The following is a 25,123-nucleotide window of genomic DNA, read 5'->3' as shown; positions in this document are numbered from 1 at the left end:
AGTAAACGATGGAGGGGGCACCGCACATGGCTAAGACAATGTTGTGTCTTAGGGGTGCACCCTGCCCCCATATATAAAGGAGGAGGGGAGGAGGCCGACCACAAGGGGCGTGCCAAGGGAGGAGGAGTCATACTAGGACTTCACTCCTACTCCCTCCGTTCGGAATTACTTGTCTTTAAATGAATGTATCTAGAAATAAAATACATCTAGGTACATCCATTTCAATGAAAACTATTTCCGAATGGAGGGAGTAGTAGCTAGGATTCGCCCCCCTTTTTTCCTTCTTCCGGAGGTGGAAAGGGGAAAGGAGAGGGAGTAGGAAAAGGAAAGGGGGGTGGCGCCCCTTTCCCTAGTCCAATTCGGCCTCCTCCCTTGTGGGGGGCGCACCAGCCCCTTGTGGGCTGTTTAGCCTCCCTCCTATGGTCTATATGGTCCATATCTTCCATCGGGGGGGGGGGGGGGGTCCGGTAACCCCTCCTGTACTGCGGTATGTACCCTATACACTCAGGAACCCTTCCGTTGTCCGAATACCACTTTCCAATATATCAATCTTTACCTCTCGACCATTTTGAGACTCCTCGTCATGTTCGTGATCTCATCCGGGACTTCGAACAACTTCTGTCGCCAAAACACATAACTCATAATACAAATCATCATTGAATGTTAAGCATGCGGACCCTACGGGTTCGAGAACTATGTAGACATGATCGACACATCTCCGATCAATAACCAATAGCGGAACCTGGATGCTCATATTGGTTCCTACATATTCTATGAAGATCTTTATCGATCAAACCGCATAACAACATACGTTTTTCCCTTTATCATCGGTATGTTACTTGCCCGAGATTTGATCATTGATATCTTCGTACCTAGTTCAATATCGTTACCGGCAAATCTCTTTACTAGTTCTGTAATGCATCATCCCATAACTAAATCATTAGTCACATTGCTTGCAAGGCTTATAGTGATGAGCATTACCGAGAGGGCCCAGAGATACCTCTCCGATACACGGAGTGACAAACCCTACTCTCGATCTATGCCAACCCAACAAACACCTTCGGAGACACCTGTAGAGCATCTTTATAATCACCTAGTTACGTTGTGACATTTGATAGCACACAAGGTGTTCCTCCAGTATTCGGGAGTTGCATAATCTCATAGTCAGAGGAACATGTATAAGTCATGAAGAAAGCAGTAGCAATAAAGCTTAACGATCATTATGCTAAGCTAATAGATGGGTCTTGTACATCACATCATTCTCCAATGATGTGATCCCGTTCATCAAATGACAACACATGTCTATGGTCAGGAAACATAACCATCTTTGATTAACGAGCTAGTCAAGTAGAGGCATACTAGGGGCACGATGTTTTGTCTATGTATTCACACATGTACTAAGTTTCCGGTTAATACAGTTCTTGCATGAATAATAAACATTTATCATGGTATAAGGAAATATAAATAACAACTTTTTTATTGACTCTAGGGTATATTTCCTTCACCTATACCATGTCAATGCTTTTCCCTTCAAAGATAAAGGGAAAACCTTCTTCTTAGCTTCATCTCCGGGTAAACCTGCAAGCTTAAACAATCCAAAAATTTCATCCACATATATCAAGTGCATATCAGGATGTTCGGTTCCATCACCTGCATAAGGATTAGCTAGCAGTTGTTCTACCATACCCGAAGGGATTTCATATTCAATATTTTTAGTAGGTGTAGTAGGTTGAGGGGCAACTAATTGTGGTTCTGGTCGAGGTGAAGATACCCTGAACAAAGCCTTCAAAGGATTGTTTTCCATAGTAGCAAGTGATAATAAATTTCAGCATGTAGTAATAATGTTTCCTTACCAATTCCACTTACCAAAAGCGCTTCACTCCCCGGCAACGGCGCCAGAAAATAGCCTTGATGACCCACACGTATATGGGGTCAATTGTAGCCTTTTCGATAAGTAAGAGTGTCGAACCCAACGAGGAGCAGAAGGAAATGACAAGTGGTTTTCAACAAGGTAATGTTTGCAGGTGCTAAAATTGTAAGTAGCGGAGTAGTTTGATAGCAAGATAATTTGTAACGAGAAAGTAATGATAGTAGTAACAAAAGTGCAGCAAGGTAGCCCAATCCTTTTGAGCAAAGGACAGGCTAAAATGGTCTCTTATGGTAAGCAATGTGTTCTTGAGAGTACACGGGAATTTCATCTAGTCACTTTCATCATGTTGGCTTAATTTGTGTTCGCTACTTTGATAATTTGGTATGTGGGTGGACCGGTGCTTAGGTGTTGTTCTTACATGAACAAATCTCTACTTATGATTAACACTCTCACAAGCATCTGCAACTATGAGGAATGTATTAAGAATAAATTCTAACCATAACATTAGACTTTTGGATCCAATCGGTCCCTTAGGGAATAGCGCATAAACTGGGGTTTAAGCTTCTGTCACTCTCGCAACCCATCATCTAATAACTACTCCACAATGCATTCCCTTAGGCCCAAATATGGTGAAGTGCCATGTAGTCGACGTTCACATGACACCACTAAGGGAATCACAACATACATGTCATCAAAGTATCAAACACATATCAAGTTCACATGATTACTTGAAACATGATTTCTCCCATGACCTCAAGAACAAAAGTAACTACTCACAAATGATAATCATGCTCAAGATTAGAGGGGTATTAAATAGCATACTGGATCTGAACATATAATATTCCACTAAATAAACCATATAGTAATCAACTAAAAGATGTAATCAACACTACTAGTCACCCACAAGCACCAATCTATAGTCCTAGTACAAAGATTGAATACAAGGGATGAACTAGGGTTTGAGAGGAGTTGGTGTTGTTGAAGATGTTGATGAAGAACGCCCTCCCCAAGATGGGAGTTGTTGGTGATGATGATGACGATGATTTCCCCCTCCGGGAGGGAAGTTCCCCCTGCGGAATCGCTCCACCGGAGGGCAAAAGTGCTCCTGCCCAGGTTCCGCCTCGAGACGGCGACGCTTTGTCACGTAAGTCCTCCCCTTATTTTTAGGTCAAAAATGACTTATATACCAGAAGAGGGGCACCAGAGGTGGGACTGGGTAAGCACAACCCACCAGGGCGCGCCTGGGCTCCTTGACGCGCCCAGGTGGGTTGTGCCCACCTGGTGGCCCCCCTCTGGTACTTATTTGCTCCAAAATTCCTCAAATATTCCATAAAAATTCCTCGTGAAGTTTCAGCTCATTTGGAGTTGTGTAGAATAGGTAGCATGGCGTAGCTTTTTCAGGTCCGGATTTCCATCTGCCAGAATTCTCCCCCTTTGTGTATACCTTGCATATTATGAGAGAAAAGGCATTAGAATTACTCCAAAAAGCATTATTATTCAATAAAACAACATAAATAACAGTAGGAAAACATGATGCAAAATGGACGTATCATTGGATAACCTTGGTCTCATCACCGAGGGAAATACCTAACGTCGTCGTGCTGCATCATCCCTTCCTCTTTGGGGAAATGCCAACGTAGTTCAAGCAGGCATCACATAACCTATACCATACCAATGGTTTTCCCTTCAAAGATAAAGGGAAAACCTTCTTCTTAGCTTCATCTACGGGTAAACCTGCAAGCTTAAATAATCCACAAAATTCATCAACATATATCAAGTGCATATCAGGATGTTCGGTTCCATCTCCTCCATAAGGATTAGCTAGCAGTTGTTCTATCATACCCAAAGGAATTTCAGAACTAATATTTTCAGTAGGTGCAGTAGGTTGATAGGTAACGAATTGTGGTTCCGGTCGAGGTGAAGATTCCCCACGCAAACCCCTCAAAGGATTGTTCTCCATAGTAACAAGTGACAATAAATTCCAACACGTAGTAATAATTTTTCCTTACCGGTTTCCACTTACCAAGAGCGCTTCACTCCCCGGAAATGGCGCGAGAAAAGAGCCTTGATGACCCACAAGTATAGCGGATCAATCGTAGTCCTTTTGATAATTAAGAGTGTCAAACCCAACGAGGAGAAAAAAGGAAATGACAAGTGGTTTTCAGCAAGGTATTCTCTGCAAGCACTGAAATTATAAGTAACGAGTAGTTTCATAGCAAGATAATTTGTAACGAGCAAGTAATGGTAATGGTAACAAAAGGGCAGCAAGGTGGCCCAATCCTTTTGAGGCAAAGGACAGGCCAAAACAGTCTCTTATAATAAGCAAAGAGTTCTTGAGGGCACACGGGAATTTCATCTAGTCACTTTCATCATGTTGGTTTGATTCGTGTTCGCTACTTTGATAATTTGATATGTGGGAGGACCGGTACTTAGGTGTTGTTCTTACTTGAACAAACCTCCTACTTATGATTAACTCCCTTGCAAGCATCCACAACTACGAGAAAAGTATTAAGAATAAATCTAACCATAGCATTAAACTTTTGGATCCAAATCAGTCCCTTACGAGCGCATAAACTATGGTTTAAGCTTCTGTCACTCTTGCAACCCATCATCTAATAACTACTATGCATTCCCTTAGTCCCAAGTATGGTGAAGTGTCATGTAGTCGACGTTCACATGACACCACTAAGGGAATCACAACATACATACCATCAAAATATCAAACACATATCAAGTTCACATGATTACTTGCAACAAGATTTCTCCCGTGACCTCAAGAACCAAAGTAACTACTCACAAATGATAATCATGCTCATGATTAGAGGGGTATTAAATAGCATAATGGATTTGAACGTATAATCTTCCACCAAATAAACCATATAGTACTCAACTACAAGATGTAATCAGGTCAAAGAAAGATGTAATCAACACTACTAGTCACCCACAAGCGCCAATCTAAGGTTCTGGTACAAAGAGTGAACACAAGAGATGAACTAGGGTTTGAGAGGAGCTGGTGTTGTTGAAGATGTTGATGGAGATTGCCCTCCCCAAGATGGAAGAGTTGTTGGTGATGACGATGACGATGATTTCCCCCTCCGGGAGGGAAGTTCCCCTGGTGGAATCGCTCCACCAGAGGGAAAAAGTGCTCCTGCCGAAGTTTCGCCTCAAGACGGCGATGCTTTGTCCCAAAAGTCCTCTCCTAATTTTTTCTAGGTCACAATGACTTATATACCAGAAGATGGGCACCGGAGGTGGGCCGAGGAGGGCACAACCCACCAGGGCGCGCCTAGGCTCCCTGGGTGGTGCCCACCTGGTGGCCCCCCTCTGGTGGCTATTTGCTCCAATAATTCTTATTTATTCCATAAAAATCCCCGTGAAGTTTCAGCTCATTTGGAGTTGTACAGAATAGGTGTCCTGACGTAGCTTTTTCAGGCCAGAATTCCAGCTATCGGTACTCTCCCTCTTTGTGTAAACCTTGCATATTATGATAGAAAAGGCATTGGAATTACTCCAAAAAACATTATTATGCATAAAAACATTATAAATAACAGTAGGAAAACATGATGCAAAATGGACGTATCAGCCCCCAGGTTAGCCTGGGGTGTGATGAAGATGTTGTGGCCGGCCTCCTCGAGGTCGACTTGTAGATTGCAGGCGTGCTAGGTGAGGGATTCCTGGATAAGGGGGTATCCGGACAGCCGGACTATGTACTTTGGCCGGACTATTGGACTATGAAGATACAAGATTGAAGACTTCGTCCCGTGTCCGGATGGGACTCCCCTTTGTGTGGAAGGCAAGACTTGGTGATTCGGATGTAGATGTCCTCCTCTGTAACCGACTCTGTGTAACCCTAGCCCCCTCCGGTGTCTATATAAACCGGAGGGTTTAGTCCATAGGACAACAACAATCATACCATAGGCTAGCTTCTAGGGTTTATCCTCTATGATCTCGTGGTAGATCAACTCTTGTAATACTCATATCATCAAGATCAATCAAGCAGGAAGTAGGGTATTACCTCCATCGAGAGGGCGCGAACCTGGGTAAAACATCGTGTCCCCAGTCTCCTGTTACCATTAGCCTTAGACGCACAGTTCGGGACCCCCTATCCGAGATCCGCCGGTTTTAACACCGACATTGGTGCTTTCATTGAGAGTTCCTCTGTGTCGTCGTTGTAAGGCTCGATGGCTCCCCCAACCTTCAACAATGCAGTCCAGGGTGAGACTTTTCTCCCCGGATAAATCTTCGTGTTTGGCTGCTTCGCACTGCGGGCCAACTCGCTTGGCCATCTGGAGAAGATCGACATCTACGCCCCTGGCCATCAGGTCAGGTTTGGGAACTTGAATTGCACGGCCGATATCCGCGGATACTTGATCTTCGACGGATTCGGGCCTGCATCGGGAGTATCGAACAATCACGACGAGCATGACTTAAATCTGCTATCGGACAGTATTCCGGATATCACCCCTGCAGCCGCTCTGGACCTAAATCCGGGGCAGATCGCGCCGACCGAGGATGGGTGGATGGACCCCGCCACGAAGGCCACATTCTCTTTGATGGTAAAGCCGAACACAAACTTCGCCATTAAGGGGATCTGCGTCACCGGACCCCCGGACCTGTGTCCGGACGTGGGTTCCGAACCGCGAGTGCCCAGGCACATCAAGCCCGATTGGGCTCCAGTAATGGAGTTCACCGTCGCGGACATCTTTCAGCACTCCCCCTTTGATGATGTGCTAAATTCATTAAAGTCTCTCTCTCTGGCAGGAGAGTCCTGCCCGAACTATGTCTGGCTCGAGTGGGAAGCAGGCGACGAAGAAATTCATTACCCACCCACCACCCACTTCATAGCCACGGTCGATGATTTGACCGACGTGCTTAACTTCGACTCCGAAGACATCGACGGTATAGACAACGATGCTGGAGAAGAACAGGAACCACCGCCCACAGGGCGCTGGACTGCCACCTCTTCATATGATATATATATGGTGGACACCCCCAAAGAAAACAATGGCGATGAGGCAACAGAAGATAACCCCTCAGGGAAGAAATCAAAGCATGGGCGTCATCGGCGCCGCTCTAAGCCCTGCGACAACAACACCGACACTAGAGAAGGAAACAATCCAGATGGCGCCGAAGAGGAATATAATCCTGATCAGCCTACTTTCGAGCAGGCCGAACAAGAACACGGGCAGGTCAGCCCAAATGAACAGGCGACGGACGGATACTTGGAGGACGACAACTATATGCCTCCATCCGAAGATGAGGTGAGCCTCGGTGACGATGAATTTGGCGTACCTGAGGATCCCATAGAGCAGGAGCGCTTTAAGCGCCGGCTTATAGCCACTGCAAGAAGCCTGAAAAAGAAGTAGCAGCAGCTCCAAGCTGATCAAGATCTGCTCGCAGATAGATGGACTGAGGTACTCGCAGCCGAGGAATACGGACTCGAGCCCCCCACCAAGGGTTACCCAAAACACAAGTTGCTACCTCAACTAGAGAAAGAGACCGTAGAGCCTGAACTACCAGCACAAGACGAGGCTCACCGACCACATCGTGGCCGGGATAAAATGGCGCATCAGACCGAATACTAGCCCGCACCCCCACACCAGTTCACTACGGCCCGGGGCAATACGCAGGACCTGCAAGATATATTGGAAAACAACACAGGACAACCAAGATCAATCTACGGATCATGGGGGCGCGCCACAGCACATGGCTATGACCGTCATGCCGAATACACTAATAATCAGTCCGGCCGGGCCGAACATAACCGACCAGATTTAATCGGACTGCGTCGTGACATAGCCCGGCACAGAGGCGCCGCACACCCCCTCTGCTTCACTGATGAAGTAATGAATCACGAATTCCCAGAATGGTTTAAACCCGTCAACATCAAAACATACGACGGTACACTAGACCCCGCGGTATGGATCGAAGATTTTCTTCTCCACATTCACATGGCCCGCGGTGACGATCTACATGCCATTAAGTATCTCCCCGTTAAGATTAAAGGACCAGCTAGACAATGGTTGAATAGCATGCCGGCAAACTCCATCGGCAGCTTGGAAAATCTCAAGGACGCATTCCTCAACAACTTCCAAGGTACCTATAGGCGACCACCAGATGCTGACGACTTAGGTCACATTATCCAACAGCTCGGAGAGTCAGCCAGGAGACTCTGGACCCGATTCCTACTAAAAAAGAACCAAGTCGCCGACTGTCCAGACACTGAAGCCATAACATCCTTCAAACATAGTATCCGAGATGAGTGGCTCGCCCGACACCTCGGCCAACAGAATCCAAGGTCCATGGCAGCCCTAACAACACTCACTGCCGACTTTTGCGCGGGCAAAGATAGCTGGCTGGCTCACAACAACAAAGCAAACGCCCCTGGCACATCAGAGGCCAGATATAGCACCCATAAACATCGACGCAACAAACATAAGCGTCCCAAGACTAATGATGATACCCATGAGACGGCAGTCAACGTCGGATTCCGCGGCTCCCAGTCCAGTCGGCGGAAAAAGCCATTTCAGCGAAGTAATTCGGGCCCATCCGCCCTGGACCGCATCCTCGATTGCCCATGCCAAATCCATGGTACACCAGGATCGGCAGCTAATCATACAAATAGAGAATGTGGGGTCTTCAAACAAGCCGGCTGGCCATACACCAAAAACAATAAAGGGGTCTCAAAGCAATGCAATACAGAGCAAAAGAAACTCCTACTCAATCCAACACGGTGAGCGCTATAAACACCACCCCAGAGGTTGTCTCCGGATCACCAAATGATCACCATGCCAGAGAGTCAGTCTTCGACACTATCCCCCTATACAGTAACTATTACATACTGCTGGGGAAAACCACGATGACTAGATTCAACGTGGTACCATACCAGGCCCACGTGACATAGTCACAATTACAGGCACGGCCAAGCCCCACTTCGGCGCCAAAAAGCATACGACCACTAAAGCAGTGAATTGTGCCACCCTGCCGAACCTTGATTCAGCAACAAACCCCTAGGACACCAATAAAGGAGTCTGAACTACTTCATGATAGGCTAGGTCGGCTCGACCAGACGCCAGTCAAACACCCCGGCATAAAGTTGGGAAGGGTCACGTCCTGCGGCCCAACTGCTTCACGGTACACATACGTCTCTCAGCATTTTCCTTGCAGGATCTCTTTTGCGGATAATAGTACTGGCCCCAGGAAATCAACCCGGACGCGCAAAGGGGGAATCTTTGAACATTTCCTCCGAAGACAATCCGGACATACCTCGGATTCATACAAAGGGTACGCCATCATACTTCCTTTTTACAACATGAACAGTACCCATACGCATAAATGTATTACTTGAATACAACATGTAGAGTTACATGACACGTATCCGCTATCATCTACCATTGACATTTTTAGTCATAAAAGGCATCTGAATATCGTGTTATGCCTTAAAACGCCAAGGGGCTTCACTGTACCCATACCATGGCAACAAAGTCCGACCACCTTCTTTGTCGCTCGACACCCCGAACTTATAGAATTATATGCATCAGCTTCGAATCATGTCTTGGGTCATTAGTTGGGTTTTCCCGGCTCCCATGTTTTGGTACCTTACGTTCCACAATATCGGCTAAGGTAGCGCTGGGAGAACTACTGCGATTGTGTCCCGGTTCTTCCGGACGAGTACCTCAGTAGAGAAAGCCGAAAACTGACTGTCATGATAAGGCGAGAGCTGGTCAGCTGTTCGAGAGGTTGTAAAATCTTTAAGGATTTATTCCGCATAATGCCATTATAAATGCAGAGTGCGACAGATCGATCCATCGATCAGGTGCTGTTAGAGTCCCTCGTGCAGTCTTCCGAACACCAGGGGCTGCGCCTACCATACTCGAATTCCTATGGCTAAGTGAGAGTGATAAAGCCCTATAGTCTGATTGCCTGGTTCGCTGTGCTGAACACCTCCTTTATGGACCCAAGAATGGGGTAAAGAGTGTTTAGGTGTATCCCAAACACCCCCGTATTTCCTACGTGGGGGCAGAAGCCGATGACTGGCCAACTCTGAAGACTAACATATAAAACGGCCACACAGGAGGAAAAACTTTCTTATAATAGACAAATACATAAATAAAGGTGACTATGTTCCACCTTACAAAGGACAACATGATTGCCTTCATGGAAATACAATGTCTTTGGTACAGTTCTCCGCCACAAGGCGGGCTCCTTTCAGGACACCATCGTAATATAGTTCGGGCTTGCGGTGCTCCTTCCCCTCGGGTGGTCCCTCGATCATCAGCTTTTCAGCATCCATCTTTCCCCAGTGCACTTTCGCGCGGGCAAATGCCATTCACGCACCTTCTATACAAACCGACCTCTTAATGGTGTCAAGCCGAGGACAGGCACTCGCAATTCGCTTCACGATCCCAAAGTAACTGCTCGAAATAGGCTGGGCGGGCCATAGCCGGATAATCAGATCCTTTATGGCTAGTTCGGCCGCCTGGTGCAGTTCGACCAGCTGCTTCAGCTGATCGATGGATGGCACCGGATAATTCGGCGCCAAGTACTACGACTAGAACATCTTTTCCGCAGTCTTCTTCTCCTCAGCTCAATAGAATTGAGCAGCATCAGATATGCTGCGCGGAAGATCCGCAAATGCCCCTGGAGAGATCAGAAGTCAATTGGTCACCTCGAATTTTTTCTGCTACGACATCAATAAATGCTCTAAATAGGAAAAGGCCTTACCAGCCGGAATATTCATTGCCTCCTGAATGTCCTTCAGAGAACATTGGGCTTCCTCCCGAGCATCAGTTGCGGCTTGGAGAGCTTGGGTGAGTTCGGATTCTTTCAATGACAGACTCTGCTCCAAAGTCTCGCTTTTCTGCACGGCCTCCCGAAGCTCTCATTCAGCTTCAATAACCCTGGCCTCGTGCTTCTTGCGAAGGGCCTGTTCCCCAGCGGCCTTCTTTTCAGCCAAGGCTACAACCTTCTTTAACGCCTCAATTTCGGCATTCGTCCCTAGAGCGTGCAATATACATATGTTCATTAGGCACACCCACTTCATTGTGCTAAACATTAAACAAGGCTTCGACATACCTTGATGGTCCTCCAACTTCTTCTTCACCTGGCCAAGTTCTTCTTCGGCCTGCTCCAGACTCTGCTTCAGTCCGGCACTTCCGCGGTATGAGAGGCGGCAGTCGCCGCAGACGCCTGTTTATAAAGGAAGAAATATATGTCATGTGTTGAGTCTCCTATGAGAGGATATTTCGATCCACTATCCGGTTCTTTCTTTCACCGGACAGTGTATCAGGGGCTACTATCTATACTATGGCACATCTTCTAAAAACTCCTAAAAACTTACCTCCAAGCCTTTTATAAGGCTGATGCAGGCTTCATTCAATCCACTTTCGGTGGCCTGAACCTTCTCAATTACCGCGCCCATAAGGGCGCGATGTTCATCAACGATGGAAGCGCTCTTTAGCGCTATCAAAAAGTTGTGCGGCACCTCTGGTTGGGCAGAGGTCACCGGTGGAGCAGGATCACCTCCTCTAGTCAAGGGGTGCTGCCCGCCTAAACCCGGAGCCTCAAAGGTCTCTGGAGCTGTGTCCGGCTGTGGGCTGAATCCAATATCGCCCCCGCCATCGACACTCAGAGGAGCCGCCGCACCCGTGTATCCGGCCCCTGCCGTACGCCCCTCCTGGTTTAGCTCCTTTTGGGACGACACCTCGGTGTCATGTTCGAGCTTCGGGCAAGGGGACCTCGGAGGTGTCTCACTCTCAAGGGCATCTGAGCCCAACGAATCCTCCGATGAGGACTGTTCGGCGCGACACCTAACCGGGCTGCAAAAAGTATGTCACCAATTAATCTATTTGTGCCTTGGTAATCCGGGAAGCATAGACGTGTTCGGATTTTGTGCACTTATGAGTTTTCCAGGGGCTGGGCCTTGGGATCCCACTTCGGGCTGCTGTCGGTAGCTGTAGTGGACGCCTCTGGCAGGGGAGTTTTCCCCTCTTAGGCAATTCGGCCTCTAAAGATGAGGAGGCCGTCCTTTTCTTTCCTCCCCCCGTGGGGGACTCATCTTCCTCCTCCTCTTTCTCTTCAGAGGAGAGAGGGGTATTGGAGTCTTCAGATTTTGTATCCGAAGCCCTGCGATGACGCAGGCCGCCCCTGGTCTCCTTGGCCTCTTTATGGACCTCTTTCTTTGTCGCCTGGTAAGGCGCCGGGACCAGCATCTTCGTCAGAAGTGGTCCGGCCAGTTCTTCTGGCAGCAGGGCTGGACAGTGTATCCGCCCCGCCTTCTTTGTCCATCCCTAAGATGATTATGGGAAGCACGTTAGGGCATCTTCCCCGGGATATAACAATGAAACATATGGATGGACAAAATATAATGACTACTTACCGGACTTGCGGGGCGGGACAGTTGGTACCCGCGGTCCGCGGTGGAGTCCGTCCACGGTTTGCTGGACTTAAAAAGCACCTTCCAGATGTCCTTGTGCGAGGATCCGTAAAGCTCTCGCAGGGTCTGGTGCTCGGCCTGGTCATACTCCCACAAATTGCAGGCTCGGCGCTGACAGGGAAGAACCAGGCGGACCAACATCACCTAGACTACATCAACAAGCCTGATGGCCTTATCTTCCATGCCTTTGACTCGTGTCTGGATCACCGACAATTCGTCAGATGAGAACCAGTTCAAGCCCTTCTCGGGCCAGGACGTAAGCCGCAAAGGGGCTCCGGATCAGAACTCGGGAACAGGGGCCCACTTCTTGCCACGCGGCTCAATGATATAGAACCACTGTTGCTGCCACTCCTTGACAGAATCATTGAAAGTGCCTGTTGGCCATGTGACCTTGGGCATCCTGCTCACCATGGCACCTCCGCACTCGGCGTGCTCGCCGTTCACCACCTTGGGCTTCACATTGAAGATCTTCAGCCATAAGCCAAAGTGTGGGGTGAGGCGGAGAAAGGCCTCGCACACGACAATAAACGTCGAGATGTTGAGGAAGGAATGGGGGATAGATCATGGAAACCGATCCTATAATAATACATGACACCACGAACAAATGGGTGAAGGGGAAACCCGAGCCCACGGACAAAATGAGGAAGGAACATGACCCTCTCATGGGACTCCGGAGTAGGGACAATCTGTCCCGCCGCCGGAAGGCGGTGGCCGATCTTCTGGGCCAGGTACCCGGCCTCCCGAAGCTTTTTGATATCCTTCTCCTAGACAGTAGAGGCCATCCACTGGCCTCCTGCTCCGGATCAGGACATTTTCGGAAGAACCTTCGATGGTGGAGAAGATGAATGCTCGGGCGTTAGGGCTCAAGCGAAAGAGAATGGACGAGCAGAAGGAGAAGGCGTGGGTAAAAAGGGAGAGGCATTTCGTCCCTATAAAGACAATGAAACTCTGCGCCTCCACGCTTGCCTAATAAAACCTGCTCGTTCCCCACTCACCGCGTTTGGTGGTGCGGTTGGTTTACCCACACTCATATTGATGAGAGTCCCGCGATAAGGGGGACACGATCTCTGCTTTGACAAGACGTGCCGAAGAAACCGCCTCACAATGTGTGCGGTAGCTGGTTATAAGATATGGTTTGAATAAAAGTCGGGCCATGGCATGATGTCACTCTACAAAGGGTTGTCAGCAGATTAGATTCGTGGATTATTGTTCTCTCTACGGTGGTATGTGAAATTTGTCTTGCAGAGCCGGACACGATTCTTGTGTTCGGAAGTTACCTTGAAGTATTCGGAGATGGAACCTGCCTTGCAATGCCGAAGACAATCTGCGCGCCGGACTCATCGTCATTGAAGCCTGGTTCAGGGGCTACTGAGGGATTCCTGGATAAGGGGGTATCCGGACAGCCGTACTATGTACTTTGGCCGGACTGTTGGACTATGAAGATACATGATTGAAGACTTCGTCCCGTGTCCGGATGGGACTCTCCTTTGCGTGGAAGGCAAGACTTGGCGATTCGGATGTAGATCTCCTTCTCTGTAACCGACTCTGTGTAACCCTAGCCCCCTCCGGTGTCTATATAAACCGGAGGGTTTAGTCCGTAGGACAACAACAATCATACCATAGGCTAGCTTCTAGGGTTTAGCCTCTACGATCTCGTGGTAGATCAACTCTTGTAATACTCATATCATCAAGATCAATCAAGCAGGGAGTAGGGTATTACCTCCATCGAGAGGACCCGAACCTGGGTAAAACATCGTGTCCCCAGTCTCCTGTTACCATTAGCCTTAGACGCACAGTTCGGGACCCCCTACCCGAGATCCGCCGGTTTTGACACTGACACTAGGCGCCTACGTCTGCCATGTGCATCGTCCTGGTCAGTGTTGTTACTATTGTTGGTGCACAGTGGGTCGGTGTTGCCTGCGGGTGGTGGTCGGCGCCCGTTGCCTGCTGCCTTGGCCCCGACATTAGCAGCAGGTTGTTGGCATTGCTGGGCGTTAGTAGCAGGTTGTCACCAAAGACCATGAAGGCTTCGCGATCTAGTGTGGTGGAGTTTGTCTCGATGACGTCCCCGTAAGGTCTTGGATTTAGGATGATTCGGGGGATCTAGAACTCGCCACAGTCTGGAAATTGGGCGGGTTCGCGTGGATTTTCAGATTGGATATGAAGAGACTGCGCGATTTTTGCAAAAAATGTGGCAGCCAAGTTCCTCAGACTGAAGGGGGCGCGGGAAGGACCATGCGCTGACCTTGTTGGGCGTAGTGCCGCTTCAGAGAGGTTGATGCATTCAGCAATGGTGTTGGTGATGCGATCTAGCCCCACGATCAGGTCGGGAGTGGGTGGGTGAGTTGCCGCGAGGACATGTGGGATCCTCTGAGAAAGAGAGAGTTCTCCAATCTGGTGTGGGCAAGCGGCGTGATGATCCTCGGATGAAGATCTTGCTCCGTCGAAGTAGATCCAATGGATGCTGAGCTGGTGGCAGGCGCCGAGTCGGCGATGAAGGCGGTGGAATCGGAGTCCACCGGCATGCTCCCGAAACGGAGCTAGATCGGATTGGCGAGGAAGTCCTTCATGCTCTCGAGGAAGATGACATAGGGGTGAGATGCCATCAAGCTCGTTGGGGAGGATCTCACAATCAACCCTACCTGGTGCGCCAACTGTCGGATTTAGTAACCCGGTAGTCCATCAGGGGGTTACCTGGTTGATTCATAGGCAGAGAGAATTGCTAGACCAAGAACTCAAAGGTAATTGCGAGAACACGACGGTTTAGACAGGTTTGGGCCTTCGGAGAGTAATACACTATGTCCTGTATTTCGCTGGATTGTATTGTTTGTAAGGTTGACATGCCCTCGGCCTCAGCATGGCACCCGCAGGGTTCAGGTGCGGGTAATGCTTGCCCAAACCAGTACATGTCCCAATATTTTTTGCCCAAACCCGTACCCGCACCCGCACCTCGGGTTTCATATTGTTCCCATACCCATACCTAGCCAGATACGGGTAATACCCGCGGGTAAAAATACCCATCCCAGTCACCTTTAGTTCACATTTTACCATGTATTATTTCAGCATTTTAGTATGTAAAATACAACATTTTAGCATGTATATTTAGCATGCATTTTAGCCGAGGCGAGATGGGGGGATGGGGTTTGTGTTCTGTGAGTGTGACGACACAATTGGTGGGTGAGGGTAGAGGATTTTGTGTGCGGGTTGTGGAGAGGTTAGGCATAGGGGATCTACCTGTAAGATGTACTAATATGCGGGTAGGCGGATACAATGGGGTATGAGTATTGACTTCCCGTACCTATACCCGGCTTACCCATTGGGTACATTTTTTCTGATTTACAAACTCATGTGTATTTAACTTTCTCAAACCCTTACCCTAATATGATTTTTACCCGCCGGGTTCGCGGGTACCGATTGCCATGTTGCCTCGGGAGACACCCTTGGCCGCCTTATATAGGCTGACGACCTAGGTTTACAAGTCGGTTTGAATCTAATCCTAGTGGGTTGTTACGTGGAAAGCAATTTGAGTCGGATTAAAACAAGTATCCCGCAATATCCGAGCTGATTTTAATCGTCCGGCATCCTTGACTTGTGCTCCAAGTATCTTCATGTCCTTGGACCGCACGTTCTGGTCGGGCAGGCTCACTTGTCAGGACCAACCAGTATCCTAGTTGGTGGAGACCCATAGGGTACACATACCCCTAACTCTAAACTATACATGGTGGGTAGGGACCTTTGAAAATATATGTAAACATTATGTCCGCCCGCCCTTATTAATAAGCTTAAGTTCAACGATCTCTCCGACGAACAATTTACTATCTTGTTTTCTTTGATGGGCTGCCAGTATAAACGCCAACACTTTTATGTGCATTATACTTTAGGTGTATGCACGACGTTTTCAACTTCTGACTTGTGTGTTCACGTGGAAGTAAAATTCCATTGTTCCCTTTAAAAGTAGTGAATCGCATGAACCGACTCATTGCCCTGCATTTTGGATGAAAAATCTTATGAGACTCGATTTATTTCTCATCGAGTACCAACTCTGTTGGGATCCTGACACGTCACGACACACATCTTAAAGCAACAAACGATTCTCCACAAAGGTTCACGTTTCAAACTCGGAATCTCTTGAAGTTGGCAAAACAGGTTCGGTTAAATTTCACTAAAGTTAAAAAAAAAAGCGACCCTAATCACGATGGCCAAATTCTCCTTATTTTTAGCATTTTTTATTAAAAAATACGGGAAAAGGTTAAAAGTAACTATGGAAGATTCACCGTCGGTGGCGCGGCCGTGACAGGGCCAACTCCGGCAGATGTCGCCCCCTTCACATGGAACTCATTGGACTGGTCCGACACAACGTTGTAGTTGTTGTTGGTCATGTTCTTGAAATAGCACCCGTCGGTGGCGTTGTACCTGTACGTCTGCCGGACGCCCCATGACTTACCTCCTCCCTCCTCATCCTCCACGAGGCTGCTCTCTGTGGTGCGTAGCGACTGGTACGGCGGCGCCAACGACCACCGGCCGGCGGCCACCGTCGTCTCCTCCAACCCGTGCGTGACGGTTAGAATATTCTGTTGATAGACCCAGCCAAGCGGGAAGTTCCCATGAATCTGCGCCGAGTACAGGACGCCGCCGGCGCCGTCCGTGGCGACGGCGCCGGTGTCCGCAACGATGGTCAGGTCCAGCATCTCGAAGGTGAGGAGAGGGAAAACGTCCTCGTGGCGTTGGTCGTTATGTTCCCGCACGATGACTTCACCCACCCCGTGACAGAGACGAGTCGGTTCACCGTCGTGTGGTAGTGGGTGTCGACGGGGTCGGCAGACTTTGACGACGTCATGTTCGCCGGCGGTGCGGCATAGCTCACGAGGCCCTCCGTCGTCGCGGTGCCCCCGGGGTCCAGCCAAAGGTGGAGGTTGGCGTCGACATACCACACGCCCACGACGTTGGTCACAGCGAACGCAAACTCGTGCGCCTTGCCGTCCACACGTCCACATGTTGTGCTAGGAGGATTTTCAGAAAACAAAGAAATGGTTAAAAGAGAAAAGGTATGATACTTCCTCTGGTGCATATTACTTGTCGCTCAAATGGATGTATTAGACTGTAATATGAATCAAAGGGAGTACTATATTTCATTGTTGAGCTAATTTGAAGTTTGTGATTGCTTCTCATAATTAGCTATCTTAGAATTTCTATGGCAATGTCAGTAGGTTATCACGTGCGACATCTGCAATCTGGTCTCGTAATTGATAATTTGAGCTAGATTGAGATTAATGGTATGTGACCTGATATTGCGACATTCTGTTCCATGTGTAGCTTTCTAGCTTGTGATCCCGAAAATGTGCGAAAATGGATGGTTGAGGTCCAGGCTAATTTTGATGAGTGTCACGACATGACGGATGGGTGAGGGTAGAGGATTTTTTGTGCGGGTTGTGGAGAGGTTAGGCATAGGAGACCTACCTATTAGATGTACTAATATACGGGTATTGCCTTCCCGTACGCGTACCCGGCTTACCCGTTGGGTATCTTTTTCATATACAAACCCATGGATATTTACCTTTCCCAAACCCTTACCCTAATAGGGTTTTTATCCGTCGGGTTCGCGCACTAGTAAAAAAACGACTTTTAGTACCGGTTCGTAAAGATCTTTAGTACCGGTTCTGGAAACCGGCACTAAAGGGTGGGGACTAAAGGCCCCCCATTCAGTCCCGGTTCAACACGAACCGGGACCAAAGGCCCACCACGTGGCACGAGGCACGTTGTTTTTTTGATTTTTTTAAAATAAAGCAAAAACATCCCGCCTACTAGGCCGGCACGGCCTGCATATGACTAGAAACCCAACCTCTAGTTGGGCCAGGATGCAGGCCCGTACGGCCTAGTAGGCCCCATAGGGCAGAAGACTTGCAATAGGCCCACAAAGGCCTGCTTAGAGAGGAGCTCGACACGGTAGCCGCGGCGGGGCTTATAAACCGGTGCGAGCTCCTCTCAACTAGCGAGGTGGGACTAAATATTGTGCACTGCGGGTGGCAGCGCACCACCTTTAGTACCAGTTGTTGGCTCCAACCGATACTAAAGGGGGGGGAGGTCTTTAGTACCGGTTGGAGCCACCAACCCGTACTAAAGGCCATGACCCCTTTAGCACCGGTTGAAACCATCAACTGGTATCATAGGTCACAAATGAACCGGGACTAATGCATAGCCATTCGAACCGGGACTAATGGTACCATTAGTGCCGGTTCATTTACAAACCGGGACTAATGTGTCTCACGTAAAGTAGTTTTTCTACTAGTGGCGGGTTGCGGATACCCATTGCCATGTTGCCTCAGGAGGCGCCCTTGGCCGTCTTATATAGGATGATGACCTAGGTTTACAAGTCGGTTTGAATCTAATCCTAGTGGGTTGTTACGTGGAAAGCAATCTGAGTTGGATTACAACAAGTATCCCGCAATATCCGAGCTGATTTGAATCGTCCGGCCTCCTTGACTTGTGCTTCAAGTATGTTCATGTCCTTGGACCGCACATTCTGGTCGGGTGGGCCCACTTGCCAGGACCGACCAGTATCCTGGTTGGTGGAGACCCATAGGATACGCATATAACTCTAAACTATACATAACGGGTAGGGACCTTTGAAAAGATATGTAAACATTATGTCCGCCCGTCCTTTATCAATAAGCTCAAGTTCAACGATCACTCCGATGAACAATTTACTATCTTATTTTCTTTGATGGGCTGCCAGCATAAACCCCGACACTTATGTGCATTATACTTTAGGTGTATGCACGGCGTTTTCAATTCTGACTTGTGTTTTCACGTGGAAGCAAAATTCCACTGTTCCGCATGAACCAACTCATTGCCCTGCATTTCGGATGAAAAATCTTACGAGACTCGATTTATTTCGAGTACTAACTCTGTTGGGAACTTGGGATCCTGACACGTCGGGACACACATCTTAAAGCAACAATCCGTTCTCCACAAAGGTTCACGTTTGAAACCCGGAATCTCTTGAAGTTGGCAAACCAGGTTCGGTTAAATTTCACTAAAGTTAAAAAAGTAACCCTAATCACGATGGCCAAATTCTCCTTATTTTTAGTAATTTTTATTAAAAAATACGGGAATTAAAAGTAGCTATGGAAGATTCACCGTCGGTAGCGCGGCCATGACACTTTTTTGATGATCTCTCCGACGAACAATTTACTATCTTGTTTTCTTTGATGGGCTGCCAGCATAAACGTTGACACTTTTATGTGCATTATACTTTATGTAGGTGTATGCACGACGTTTACAACTTCTGACTTGTGTGTTCATGTGGAAGCAAAATACCACTGTTTCCTTTAAAAGTAGTGAATCGCATGAACCGACTCATTGCCCTGCATTTCGGATGAAAAATCTTATGAGACTCAATTTATTTCTCATCGGAGTTGCCAAATGTCGGTATGGAAAAACGTTAAAACTATCTACGGAAGATTCACCGCTGGTAGCGGGGCCGTGACAGCGCCAACTCCGGCGGATGCCGTCCCCTTCACGCAGAACTCATTGGAGTGGTCCGACACGACGTTGTAGTTGCTGCTGGTCACGTTCCTGAAGTAGCACCCGTCGGTGGCGTTGTACCAGTACGTCTGCGGGACGCCCCATGACTTAGGGCATCTCCAGCCGCGCCCCCAACAGGCCGTCTCCAGATGATTTTGCCGCGCCGGCAATAAAAAAAGGCCCCAGACGCGTCCCCAGAAGCCCGTTTTTCGCCGGCTCGGGCCAAAACTGGTGCCGGCGGACCCAGGCCGAACCCGGCGCCCTGGGAGCGCTTGGGGAGCCGGCGCAAGCGAAAAAGGCGCGTGGGCCCGCCCTGGAAGCGACCCGAGGGTCTTTTCCCGCCGTTTCTTGACGCTTTTCCCTCGCATCTCTCCCGCTCGCTCGCCTTCCTCCCGCCATTCTATCCCTTTCTCCCGCTCGCAGAGCGACACGAGGCTGCTCTGCGTGGTGCGCAGCGACTGGTACGGCGGCGCCGACGACCACCAGCCGGCGGCCACCGTCGTCTCCTCCAACCCGTGCGTGACAGTTAGACTATTCTGTTGATAGACCCAGCCAAGCGGGAAGTACCCGTGCGTCTGCGCCGAGTACAGGACGCCGCGGGCGCCGTCCGTGGCGACGACGCCGGTGTCCGCAACGATGGTCAGGTCCAGTGTCTCGAAGGTGAGGAGGTACTCGAGGGCGAACGTCCGTGTGGAGTTGGTCGTTATGTTCCCGTACGACGACTTCACCCACCCAATGGCGGAGACGAGCCGGTTCGCCGTCGCGTGGTAGTGGGTGTCGACGGGGTCTGCAGACTTGGACGACGTCGTGTTCGCTGGCGGCGCGACGTAGCTCACGAGGCCCGCCGTGGTCGCCGTGGCCCCGGGGTCCAGCCAGAGGTGGAGGTTGGCGTCGACGTACCACACGCCCACGGTGTTGGTCACCGCGAACGCGAACTCGTGCGCCTTCCCGTCCAGCATCTTGCCCAGAAAAGGCGTGAGCTCGATGTCGTACGTCGGGAGGTTGAAGGAGCCGATGGGGACGATGGGCCTCCATAGGAGGGGGTAGATGCCGCCGGGGTAGATGACGGGGAACGGGCACACGGAGCCGGCGAGGAGACCGTCGACGCGAGCGGTGACCTCGCGGAACGGGCCGTTCTGGTACCCGGGCTGGTTCTTTTTTGTACCATAACTCGTCGTCTTCGTGGAACGAGACGTAGAGTTCGAGGACCGCGCGGTAGGTGTTGGATGGCAGCGCGACGCTCTTGGACGCGATGTCGGCGGCACTCTTGATCGGGAACCACAGCCCGCCGTTCAGAGGGAGGGCTCGCGCCATCGGGACGATGAGGTCAGCGGGGGCCATGGCGGGCGGCGGCTTCGTCGGCGGCGTGCGGCGGAGGTAGAGGTGGAGCGTGACGTTGGCATGGTACACGCCGGTGAGCGTGGTGTTGACGAGGTTGCCGAGGTAGACGGCCAAGGTGGAGTTGCCGGCGGCGGCGAGGAGGGACGCGTACTTGGTGACGTCCTTGGAGACGGACCAGACGATGCCGTTGGGCGGCGGCGCGGCGGTGCTGCCACGGAGGAGCTCGGCGCCGCCGAGCCAGACGCCGAAGATCCTGTCGAGCTGGGCTCCCTGGCAGGCGGCACGCCACTCGAGCTCCGCGAGGGAGATCGCCGAGGCACGGCCGCCCGCCTTGACGAGGCAGCGCGGCGGGGAGTAGGCGACGGTGGCGGGGGGCTTGTGGAAGGTGGAGCCGAAGGAGGCGGACAGCAGGAGCGTGGAGCACCGGCGGCCGGAGCTGCCGCGTGCGCGTGGCGGGCGGTCCACCTCGAAGAAGGCGGTCGGCCGCGACGGGCTGGCTGGGGATTTGCGTAGGCTCCGAGGTGAGGCAACGGTGGCTGGGATAATCAAACAGAGGAGGAGGGCGAGGCGAACGCATGGCACGGCCATGGTTCACAACTTCAGAAAGATTAGAGCTGTGCGGAGGCAGTCTGCTGTGTTGCTACGTACGCGCGCTTAAAACTAGGAGGAGGACTGCAAGGACAACCAGGTCTAACCTCGAGGATAAGGCCATTGAAAGGAACAGTGTGGTGTTTCATGCTTCTTGGGTTGGGTACAGGACGAGCATGCTACTATGCCAACTGCCAAGGACTGACGAGATGGCTGACACATGCATGCATGCAGGTCAGGTCGGCATGCATGCAGGGCAGATAAGGATTAGCGGGCCAACCAGAACCAGGAACAGCTTGCTCAATTTCGATCTGCAAATTGCATTATTGACCGGAAGTCCAGTTTGGCGTGAATGCACTAGCACGGAGCACATAATCGATGTGCGTCGCCCCCCACCGCACACGGGGACCCACCGAAATTATCCAACTCCTCGATCATACTCGTCAGCTCATGGGCATGGCCTGACTTTTTTTTTTGAAAACTTCCAATCTATTCGTCTTCAATCATGGCAGTACAACGAATACAAGAAATAAAAATTACTTCCAGATTCGTACACCACCTAGCGACGACTACAAGCACCGAAGCGAGCCGAAGGCGCGCCGCCGTCATCGCCCTTCCATCGCCGGAGCCGGGCACAACTTGTTGTAGTAGACAGTCGGGAAGTCGTCGTGCTAAGGCCCCATAGGACCAGCACCCCAGAACAGCAACCACCGCCGATGAAAAATAACGTAGATCGGAAGGATTCGAACCGAAGACACACGAATGTAGACGAACAACGACGAGATCCGAGCAAATCCACCAAAGATAGATTTGCCGAAGACACACCTCCACACGCCCACCAACGATGCTAGACGCACCGCCGGAACAGGGGCTAGGCGAGGAGACCTTTATTCCATCTTCAGGGAGCCGCCGCCGTCTCACCCTCCTGAGTAGGACACAAACCCTATCAAGATTGAAAAAAACGACTAAAAACGGAGCCCTCCCGTCGGCCCTTGCCAGGATCCACCGCGCCTCCATGGCCCTAGGGCCACCGGAGACGAGGCGGACCTGCGCCGGCGCCGACGAAAGACACGAACCCTAACTTTCTTTCTTGAAGGAGAGGAGGAGGAGGAGGCTGAGTCGCTAAAACTCATCTAGCTCTATGGCCTGACTTTACCACATAAATTACTCGGATAAGTAGTCCAAAAACTTGTAGTATATGTTGTGGTTTCATAAGTTTTGTATAAGTTCTGATTTAAAAGTCTTTTTTAGAACATGCCTTGTAAAGCACTATGTGATAAGTTTTCTTCAAAAAAACAGCATACTACACAACATTGATAGAAACTAGTCATAAGGGCAAAGAGATTGTTGTAGTTCCCTTTAAGCCTTGAACAATGTACCATTTGCCAGCACTATTTCTGAAAGTGAGATATAGATCATCAAATCATGGGCTATTGCCAATGTCCTCTTTTGCTTGTCCAATTTTATCGTGGAGAATTCATCTCATGAAGAATTTCATCTTGATGGATTATCCCACCACGCATCAAACCGTTGCTAAAAAAATCATGCATCAAATTAACCTGATCGTCAAGAAAATAAATCTGAGAAAACCTTATGCACAACGCCAGTTCTGAAAACTAAACCCGAATGGTCAAGTTGCACAACCACATTGCTGACCACCGCAAGGCTCTCTTTACAGAATGCACAACTGTATTGAACTTTACTGGGTTGTTACATATACACGAGGAGGCAAATATAATGTCGAGGGATGCACAAGAATGGGCACACACAAGAGCCGCTTTTTCGACGAAACAGACGCCCTGCCCACTAAAATTGCCAAAAAGGACCCCCTCCGGATGAAATAGACAAAAATGACCCCCTTAGCCGTGGCGGCAGGCACGGCAGACGACACGTGGCACCTGCAGCCACGGCTTGAGGCGGCAGGCCCTGCCGCCACGCCAGCAGGCGACCGCCCAGGTAAAACGAGAGTTGTACAATGCATCTCGCCGGCACGTAACGGGCCAGGCCATGTGGGCCCCGCCGCCACTCCACGAGGCGGCCAGAGTTGAGGCTGCCGCTCTGGGGACGAGGAAAAGACATCTGTTTGCGTATTTGTTGTGCCTCCTCGGGACTCACTTTCCAAATTCACACGGGGGCGTAGTTCTCCCTGGTCTCATCTAACACTGTAGAGAATATGGTAGATGAATCTTTACCCGAGCAGCCAAAATACTGCTTCGGTTCTGCTATGCTATGTCATACATATAGAGGCTTGTGTGATGCCACACAAAAAACTTCTTTCGCACAAAAAGCTCCGTTACTTTGTGTCGCCTACGATTTTCTACAGTTGTGGTCCTGGGAATACCTCCCTGTAGGACGACGTCGTATACTAAATCACATACGCCCACACGACTGTAGCGAGGGCAACAGTGTAACTATGGCCAGCAGGTGGACAAAGGCACGGAAATAATGGTCTCCAAATATTGGAAAAATTGTTACCCAATATACCAGCAGCAGTTTGAGATACTTGATGAGTCACTAGTCACATGGAACCCGTGGACTCAAGAACAGTTACAGATGGTCTTCGATACACGACCCATCACAGCAGGCATCTTGAGCGATAGTACATTTTGCCTGACTAACTGCTACTTATTGTTCCAGTGGTGTGTTGAGCCTTACAACCCGGAACGTGTCATGAGACAGTTTCCAAGATGTACCGATGAGGAAACCCATAAGTAAGATGTGACCTTCCTAAATAGATAGTGTCTTTTTTAGTTTACTAAACTCACACTTTGTTACATAATTTGCAGGCTAATCAATATGGGCCGCGGTTGGAGTTGTTACGATTGGAGGGAATGCAACATTCAATGAGTACACTGGTGGGAAAATAAAGCGCTAGCAGATATAGTGCATCAACTTAGGTACACTTTATTTACATTATTTTATTACGATGACCATACGATGCGTGAAGATGCTTTGCTTTCATCACAACGGTTGATGTAACTATTTAATGTTGCAGACCTTACGACAGAAGTACATCTCAAGCGTACAAGCAGTGGTACTGCATCAGCATGCGTACTAGCTTGACCAGTCAACCACCTACGATACCAAAAAATCTCACACAGGAGGAGCAGATGCAGAGACAGATTGAGCTGCATGCAGCTTACTATCATGACCAGCTGGTAATCACAGGTAACTTTTTCAGGTCCGTCATTTCATAATCATTTCAACTAAATAACAAGCAAATATTGTTCAGCTTGAAACTTGCAATGAAGTAGGGCAGATGGCGGCGGAAGCCATGCAGGCCCGGGGCCCAGCTCGCAAGTCATTCCACAAACGTCTTCAAGACTATGTGGCAACAAAGTTCAGATGCGGTAGAGGCGGCGACG

General features: G+C 49.6%; 1 pseudogene; it reads right to left on the bottom strand.

Annotated features, from left to right (window-relative positions):
* Positions 1-19,537: 19,537 nt before the first annotated feature.
* On the bottom strand, positions 19,538-21,858 carry LOC123094408 (peptide-N4-(N-acetyl-beta-glucosaminyl)asparagine amidase A-like; annotated as a pseudogene).
* Between the last annotated feature and the right edge of the window lie 3,265 nt (positions 21,859-25,123).

The sequence above is a fragment of the Triticum aestivum genome, chromosome 4B (assembly GCF_018294505.1).
Source record: "Triticum aestivum cultivar Chinese Spring chromosome 4B, IWGSC CS RefSeq v2.1, whole genome shotgun sequence".
NCBI lineage: Eukaryota > Viridiplantae > Streptophyta > Magnoliopsida > Poales > Poaceae > Triticum > Triticum aestivum.
This window is presented reverse-complemented; position numbering and strand designations above follow the sequence as displayed.